We start from the raw sequence: 9705 nt of genomic DNA on the forward strand, positions 1-9705 counted from the left end.
TGAAATATTCATTATGACTTTTTGAAACAATATATTCTCCACAAAACAAACGATTTTTTCTCATTTTAAATATTCATCAGAATGTATAATTTTTATATTATATATTTATCACCTGGCAGGATTAGAGAAACCATTAGTCGAGAAACATAATAATTTTATTTATTCCTTTAAATTTAGAAAAATTAATTTTCTGAAAGTGATAAAAGAAGTTGCAGGCTGACTTCGTATTTGGAAAAGTAAACCTGTTGAATTATTTTGGGGTTTTAATTTATCACCATGGGCGCGCAGGACGGTGGAGAGAGGTCAAATCAAGCCCGCTCCATTGAAATCTCTAGATCCGAATCCGCTAGTATAAATTTCGATTCACTCTTCGTAGTTTACCTATTTGTACGGTAAGAAGACCCACAGCATCCGACATTTTGGTCATTGAATCAGTCGCTAATTAAACTTAGCGACCGACAAATTCATTCGCCCAGTTTTCTAATTGTTAAAATTAACTATGAGTTTGTTACATCACTAGATTTAACAATGAAAATTTTAACGTTAAATTTTGTGACAAAAATTTAATTCTTCCGCTACATTAGCGATAGAAATAAAACATCTGTCCTAAATTAAGGTAAAATTCAGCAACGACAGATATAAAATACTCGTCTCTAAATTAGGATAAAATTTCAAGATAGAAATTTTATTTTCGTTGGTAATTTATATTAAAATTTTAACAGTAACCCTTTAATTTTGTGATTCAAATCCTGTTTATTCACGATATATTCACAAACAAATCAAAAACACCCACAAATAAAATCAAAAGCATCCCCAAACAATTCAACAAGCAATTCATAAATCATTCACAAATACATTCAAAAACAATTACATCATTCATTTAAAGCATTGTTCTGAAATAATTCATCACAAAAGCTCTAAATACATCTCATCCTACTCAAAACCAACATATCCAAATCCAACACATCTCATCATACTCAAAACCTATACATTCATCATCATTCAATCATGCAATAAATACGATATGATAGATTATTAAGAAAACAAGGGCAAAATTATTCATGTCTAAAAAACATCCTGTTCATATGATAACCTAGAGTTAATAGATATATATAAGGGTAAAACTATTTGTCATAAAAATGTACAAATTGAAAAACACAAGTTTGACATTTTTTTTTAAATATACATTAATAAGAGTTTGGATATCTACTTATAATAATATAATATACATTTATCTACATTATTGAAAAGAAGTCAACAAGCAAAATTTGAGATGCATATAATATTAAAATTAATAAATCTAGTGATAAACAAGAAAACGAGTTACCTTAGAATCATGAGTTGCTGTCATAATGGGTTCTATTTTTGGAAGACATGTGTTTCATCGGGGTAGTGCGATGGTTAAGATATGGGATGTTGTCACATGAGGTATTGGGATCAAAACTCAACATGTCCGAGCATGCCTCCCCCCATACCTTACCACATGCACTAATGGCTAGTAGTCACCAGTGATTTACCTCCTCCGTGTTAGCCTAGGGGCGGGTTGACGGGGATGCTAGGGGTGAGCGAATCGCCTTTGCCACATGAGTTGCTTATCAGTAGAGTTCGAGTCTTGAGTCTCTTATGAGTTAAAATCATGCGGTGTTAGAAAACTAGAATGACTCATTAATAGAAAGTGATAAAAGAATTCCTGCATTTGTCGCTCTAATAACGTCTTGACCCGATCTTCCATCGACTGCTTACTACAGACCCGAGACTACTCTAATGTTGTGACCCAATCCTTCAATTCTTGATATGCTTGTATTAATGCTTCCACTCAAGTAAATGAAGAGTTGGATGACTCCTGAGCCTAGGAGCTATCACACGATCATATACGACTTTTGCATAGAAGTCAAGGCCACAGAGAGAGTTTTTTTTCCTTCCAAGGACAAGATCATAATATATATCATTTAGCACATCATCTAATAGAGTCTGTAACTCTTCTTCCTCTATAGCAAGTTAAGATGCATGAGCAACTTGATCAGTGATTTTGATCATATGTTAAAAAAATATTATTAATATCTAATATACAATTAATAAAGCTAGTGATTGTTAAATATGATCAGTAATAAACTTTATATACTTACATCTATGGTTTTTGATTGAGTATTGATAAAAATGTCATTCTTTTTTGTGTGTATTGTAAAATACCTTCTAACAAGTGAGAAGCCTCTATAAAGTATCAGCCTCCATACACAATTTTTTTATAAAATAAAATAAATTCATTAATAATGTAAAAAATTCCAATATAACTTTATAATAAACTTACCAAGTCTATTGCATGCTCTACAATAGATTGTGATTTAACCGTATACTTTGTGGATCCGATGTTTAAGCTAGCGAACTCAATATTTTTATTATTTTAAGAAGTCAATGAATTTTGTTGTCATTTTTCTACGGACAAAGTGTTCTTCCATGTATCCTAAATCTTATCAAATATTTGGGATGACCTTGTTCCCTTCCTTCTCTACTTGTATAACAAGTCCTTGTATAATTTTACACAATAATTGTTCCATATTTCTTTAAATTGTGTCTTGTGTCTTGTCTCTCAAATATATTTTTTCTACAGTAATATCGAGAAAATTATGCATCAAAGGATATTATATTATACAGTATAAATAATATTCAAATTACTTACCCAAAAATTTTGATAATAAAATATTAAGATCTTGTCCTGCATGTCTCCATGTAAAACTAGAAGTGCATTGACACTCTTTAAATTTTTTACTTATATAAATAGTTACACTGACCATCGGGAGTAAAACTGTATGAATTTTTTTTTAAATAATAAATAAAATATTAGGTAAATTGAAATTACTAATAACATCAATACTTATCAATCTCCCAAAATCTTCAGAAAAATCTGGCCACCATATACTGCTGTAATATTCTATATGATTATATTTATAAAATAACATTATAACACATACACATGTCAAATAATAATCAAATTAGAACAATAATATCTTATATGGTTGAATTAGTGAGATTTATATGTAAAAAGCAAACATATTCTAAAATTTAATTATCATTACCATCTGACATTAACAATTTGTATGTTCATCGCTACTCTATTAGTACATTAAGCTCATAACTGCTCGACATCTTTCTATTATCTATTTCCTCATAAGTAACATTTACATCTATAAGTAACTAGAATGTGAATTAAATTTGTGAATCAATTGAATATGTCTCCACTTCCTCATTTTTAAAAGCATCATGGTTTTGTGCTGAGATGGAGCTCCACATTTCTATGGTCTAGTGATGCTTCATTCGATAAACTGCTAACCATTCATAAATCATCTTCTCTTCATCAGATATTTAATATGGAAAACTTGTCCAACTTATATCTCTAAAATGAATAATTCAAACTTGTTGAATATTTTGTTTGCATGCACTTTAACTAAATTGTAGTTTGGAAGTATTCTTGTACATGTACTTGGAGTCAAATCATACCATGAATATTTGAATAACACACTTTTTTTATGGACAAAGCAGAATATTCAACCTCAATGATTTCGTCAAGTCTACCATGATAATCAAATTTGGTATTAGTGTTGTTGATAGATCTTTTTACACAAACACCTAAATTATAAGTCTATGTGTGTGAATCGCGTTATGCCACGTGAAATTTGAAGTCATTAACAGAGTTATCATAGTAGACGCTCATGTTATGGGGAGGTCATGATACAAGATCCATTATCCTTTTATCTTACACATTTGATATTCTACGGTCCTTCACTTAGAAAAGTAGTTATGATATAAATTATTGATTAGATAGTACACTTGAAAAAAATAATTTAGTCACTAACTTATATAAATTTCTAATCAGAATGTAAATTCCATCTCTAACTTTTCCTCTACCTCTCTTGCATCTATTGATGGATTTTATAGTTGTAGTTGTTGTTCGTACAAGTTGTCAAAGAAGGTAATTTTAAGATATATGCTTTAACAAACTAACGTAAGGGGAAAATATTTGAATATAGAAGTTAATATAATGTTAGGACCAAGGGGTGAATAGCTTCTCTTGCTTCGACGAAGATGAGTTACAGTAGAATACTTGAAGCAAAGAACTCTCCAATACTAACATAATGATTTACTTTGTATCTATCTCATCGAGGTGACTAATTTAAGGATCCGACCCTCTCTCACACATACACTATGAAAGAGCTCATTCTTAGAAATAATCCGGAGGTGAAGAAGTCTCGTACATGGTCAAGAAAAAGAATACAAATCGAAATAAGAAAACAAACATAAATATAAATTGAAACATGACTTAGCACTTTGAACCTTGATTTGTTTGAACTTTTCTTACCTTGGAATCCCTCTTGAAGGTGGGAAATGCAGTAGCACTTGTCTCCCCCAAATCTGAAGAACTAGCATCGCTCTGTGAAGAATGGTCACGAAAAATCCTTTTCTAGGGATATCTCAGGCGTCTTAATCACTTAAAAGAATCTCTTAAGCGATTACTATGTTAGCAACTTGCTTAGAATAACTATATTTTCGAATATTAAGTGATTACTCCAATCGCTTAAGAGGGGTGGAATCAATTCAGCTCCCTTCTACTCAATTGCGAGAAAGGCCATAAGCGATTAAGTTTCCCTTCTTAATTGCTTACCACAGCTAAAGTATGGTAATCGCTTCAACACCTTTGTTTCTTTATAGAAAGGATCTTAAGCGATTACCCTAATTGCTTAAGGCCTACTGAATCGCTTACCCTAAGCGATTCATCAACTTTCTATTATCGCGATTTTGAGCCTTTAGCCATTAAGATGGAGTTTAATCGCTTACGCTCTATCACTCGAGTCCTAGGGTTTCTTGCCCAACATCTGGTCAATCATGACTTGTTGTAATTCCTCATTGTGTAACATCCGGTCACCTTTGATCTACTGAGACTTCTCCATTAAGTGTCCTGTCAATCCATGACCCACTTGAACTTTTCTCCTCATGTTAAGTGTTCAATCTATGATGCACTTAGACTTCTAAACACTAGGTGTCTGCTCAACCTTTGACCCACCTAGATTTCCCAATACCTGGCTTCATTCACCAAAACTCTTCACTGCCTATCTTCAGTCACTCTGATTTTTCCACCTGGCTTCACTCACTAGAGGTTCCTTACTATCCAACTTCACTCACCGGGACTTCCCACTGCCTGACTTCACTCACTGAGACTTTCCAGCTGTCTGACTTCACTCACCAGAACTTCCACATTTATCTGGATTCACTCTCCAAAAATGTTTATCTGCTTGACTTCACTCACCAGGACTTTTCATCTATCTAGCTTTCATTCACCAAGACTTTGTATCTGTTTAGCTTCACTCACTAAGACTTTTTATATGTCTAATTTTATTCACCAGGAATTTCCAACTATTTGACTTTACTCACGAGGATTTTCATGTTTTGCTAAAAAATTTTAACACAGATAAAACTTAAAAGCAAGAATAATCATGCAATTTCAAAATTGACTAACAGAAAAAAGCATGTATGAAGCTATAACATAAATTATCATTCATAGAGAATTGAAATTTGCAATGCAAACAATACAATCCGATCGAAAATAATAGAACTATGTTATCTGTCGATATAACACAGATCCAAAATAATAGAAAAACAATAGTAACCGTGCAAAATATATTGATGATAACAAACAAAAAGACTATTGAAGATGAAGGATAAGACAGCAAAATCTACTATACCTTCCTTGTTATAGATCCCTTGACAATTTCAATCCAATTGTTCTTTTTTGACCAAGATGATCCAATACTAAATACTTTTGGGTCTAATTTTACCTAAACCAACAGCCAAATCAAATAAATAGGAAATGATGATGATCAAAGCAAGCAATACAACTTCAAAGATTGCAACTTCCCCAATCACTACAAATAGTTCGGTCATAGCAACTAAATTTTTAACAAATAAGCAACACTCACCTTGAGATTTGCAAGGGAGATACCCTTCGAAGGCACGGCTAAAAAGAAGTTAACTTCTGGTGATCCTTCCACTGCATACAGCTTGTCCTCTTCAGTAAGGAAATAATTGTCCTAAAAAAATTAAAATCCTACAAGAAAACACAATAAGAAATCACTCCCAAAAAAATTTAGAGGATGAGGATCAGACGTTAGAAGACTTGTGTGGCGAAAGTTGACGTGATGACTTCACACGTCGCGGCGAGGGAGGCACAGGAAAACCCTAGCTTCAATGCTTCATGCCTTCGTCGTTGCAAGTGAGAGCAGCTCAAGGCGAGGGAGGGCACGACAAGGGATGACATCATCGCGGGGAGCTTCAGAGTTCGGCCGCGATGACGATGAGGGAGGGTGCGACAAGAGGGAGGGTGAGAGAGGGCTAGGGCGAGAGAGGGAGGTCGAGAGAGCCAGAGAGGGATTGAGGGAGGGTGAGAGAGCTTCGCTTTGATGAGGAGGGAGAGGGATAGGGTGAGAGAGTTTCGATTTGGCGAAGAGAATTGAGGAATTGAAATTTGTAACTATATTTCTTATAATATATTAAGAAAATTATGGGGCCCCATCCAAAGTGGGGTCTTGGGCAGGTGCCCTGCCTACCCACCCCAAGGGTCGCCCCTATTGGACTTTCATTGTGTTCCTTCGACAAATTGACTCTTAAGAGGAAGAGTTTTTGATGTGTGTCAAAAGAAGAGAAAATGTGGAGTTTAAGTTAGAAATATACATTCATGCTTCGAACATGGGATGAAGTTGGAGTTGGACTAATATGAGTTAGCTTAACATAAACATATTGTCGAATATCAAAAGGGGGAGATTGTTGGTGCAATCGTTTCCTGGGTTAAGGTTGACTTGTTTGACTAAGCTTGAGCAGATTCAAGCTTGAGTTTCGATGTTCAGATAATATGATGTTGGACAATATGTGAGAAAGGTTAAATATGACAAGAAGGACCGGTACTTAACTGGTAAAGTCCTAACTGGAGGTTAGGTAAGGTAAGTCCCAACTTGAGGATTAGGCAAAAAGAAAGTTCAAATGGGTTAGGGAGAACCACACATTGGCAAGAAAAGTCCAAGTACTTCAAGAAGGATCATTCATTGGCAAGGAAAGCTCTAACTACGGCTAGGTAAAGGAAAGTACAAGTGGGTCAAGGAGGATCATATGTTAACAAAGAAAGTCTAGGTGGGTTAAGGAGGACCGCACATTGACAAGAAAAGTCCTAACTACGGTTAGGCAAGTAAAGTCCAAGTGGATCAAAGAGGATCACATGTTGGCAAAGAAAAGCCCTAGCTAAGGTTAGGCAAAGGGAAGTGCAAGTGGGTCAAGGAGGACCACACATTGGCAAGGTAAAGTCCAAACTACGGTTAGGCAAAAGGAAAATCTAAGTGGGTCAAGAAGAATCACACTTAGTGATCGGAAGTCCAATAAAAAGTTGGCAAAGTTCAAATGGGTCAAAAGGTTAATCGAACACTTGGTAGAGAAGTCCCAACAAGCATGGTTGATCGAAGGTTGGACAAAGAAACCCTAGACTCGGGTTAAGTGAGTTAGGGTTGGGAAATCGATTAATCGATTGTGCCAAATCCAATCAATCAGTGGATCGATTAGGAGCCTATCTTCGTGAAACAAAAAGGGCTCAGATCAATTGAGTAATTGATCAAGGTTAAACTCAATCGATCAAGGTTAAACTCAATCGATCAGGTGATCGATTGGGAGGTGAAGTTTGTGAAACAGAAGGTGTTGGATCGATTGGGTAATTGTTCAAGACCTGGGCCAATCGATCAAGTGATTGATTGGGCGTGTTTTCTTCGCGATGCACAAAAGCATGGTGAATCGATCTAGTGATTGATTCACCCTGAACCCAATCAATTGGGTAATCGATTGGGAAAAACTCACTATAAACATAGAGCTTCTAAATCAATTAGATGATCGATTGGGTAATCGATTGGGAAAAGCTTGCGAGTGAACAGAAGACTTCGTAATCGATTGAGTGATCGATTAAAAAAATCTATAATCGATTGTCTACTCGATTAAGTGACGAAGAAAAGAGTCGTTGTGAGGTTTGGATGGCTGGATACGCTCGAATCTAATGTGACAATTGATTAGAGGTAAGACCAAACGATTGGAGCCCTAATCCATAGGATATAAAGGTGCCGATGAAGATTCAAACACAAACTCTTCTTCTCCACTCTTCACTATTGATCCTTGAGTTTTAGAAAATAAATGTTGATATACTTTCCAACCGATCAAGAAGCATTTACAAGTTATAAGAAATCAAACAAGGTTTTCATTTGTGTTATGTATTTTCTTCTTGTTTGCATTGTATTTCTTATATATGAGCTTGTACGAGATTTCTCTACCTCCGGAGTATTTCTGAGAAGGAGTATTTTTATAGTGGAGAATATACTTTGTGTTGATCCTTGGATTAGTCACCTCATTGAGGTGGATACCAAAAAAATTTAGGTGTTAGCATTATTTCAAGTGTTTTCCGCTATAACTTATCATTAAAGAAACGATTGGAGTTAATCAACCCCCCCCCCCCCCCTCTAGCTTGTCGAAGTGTCCTAACACTCAGAGCCACCCAAGCACATGGTCGCCCAAGCTCGTGGCAACCAAGCTTGCGCTGACCAAGCTAAGGTTAACCAAGCTGATGCTGACCAAGCTTGCGGCCAGGCCAAGGTTGAGGTCGATAGCTTCATTGCGATCAGCCAAGCACCTTGCCAAGGTTGAGGTCGTGACCAAGCTCGCGACCTCAGCCCTTGCTATGAGCTTGCTCATAGTCACCCTAGCCAAGGCCCGCCTAGCTATGTGACCGACGGGAAGGGGACAATCGGACAAGAGAGGTAAGAAAGTTACTTGCGTGCCAAGAGAGGAGATCATGTGTTGAGAGGAGAGATTGTGTGCCAAGAGAGGAGATCGTGTGTCAAAGCACGACACAGGCTATCGGAGAAGATCGGTGAGATAGGGAAAAAATCGGGTCGAGAAACCCTAAATTTGCTAAATTAGCGATGTAATTAAATATTTATCTTGCTATATTAGCAACAGAATTTTTATTGCTAAATTAGCGACGATATTAAATTTCTTTCACTAATTTATCGATGAAAATTTATTTTCGTCATTAATTTAAATAGATTAAATATATATTTTTTTTATTAATAACAATTGATATTACAACAAAATTATAATTGTATCACTAATTTGGTCGCTAATTGCATATTTTCTTATAGTGTTATTTAAATACCATTCAAAGTAAGTACTTAGTTTTAAATTTCTTACCACGGGTAATCCTTGCCTAAGGGTTTAACTCTTGTTAGAGAAATTAGTATTTCTTAGGGCATTCGTATTGATGCTAATGTGTAAGTATTATAATATTTAAATGATGTTATAATCAATATGAATGAGTTTTATATTATTCACATGTAATAATGTTCAATTGCTTGAATGCCGTCAATGAGTAGATTTTATAAAAGAAATTCAAAAGATAAAAAAATTGAATATAACAAATAAAGATGAATTAGTGTATAGTAAGATCTACTAATTAGTAAATGTTAATGTTAATGTTAATGTTTAAAATAAATATGAATGAGTATTAATAAAAAGATGATATTAATATAGACATGTATTTCAAGGATGTGGCATGACTCTCCCAAGTGGATAAAAGTGATTCGTTCATCCCTAGTGTTCTTATCAATTTATCTCTAGATTAATACAGAGAAA

Source organism: Zingiber officinale, chromosome 6A (genome assembly GCF_018446385.1).
Source record: "Zingiber officinale cultivar Zhangliang chromosome 6A, Zo_v1.1, whole genome shotgun sequence".
Classification (NCBI taxonomy): Eukaryota; Viridiplantae; Streptophyta; class Magnoliopsida; order Zingiberales; family Zingiberaceae; genus Zingiber; species Zingiber officinale.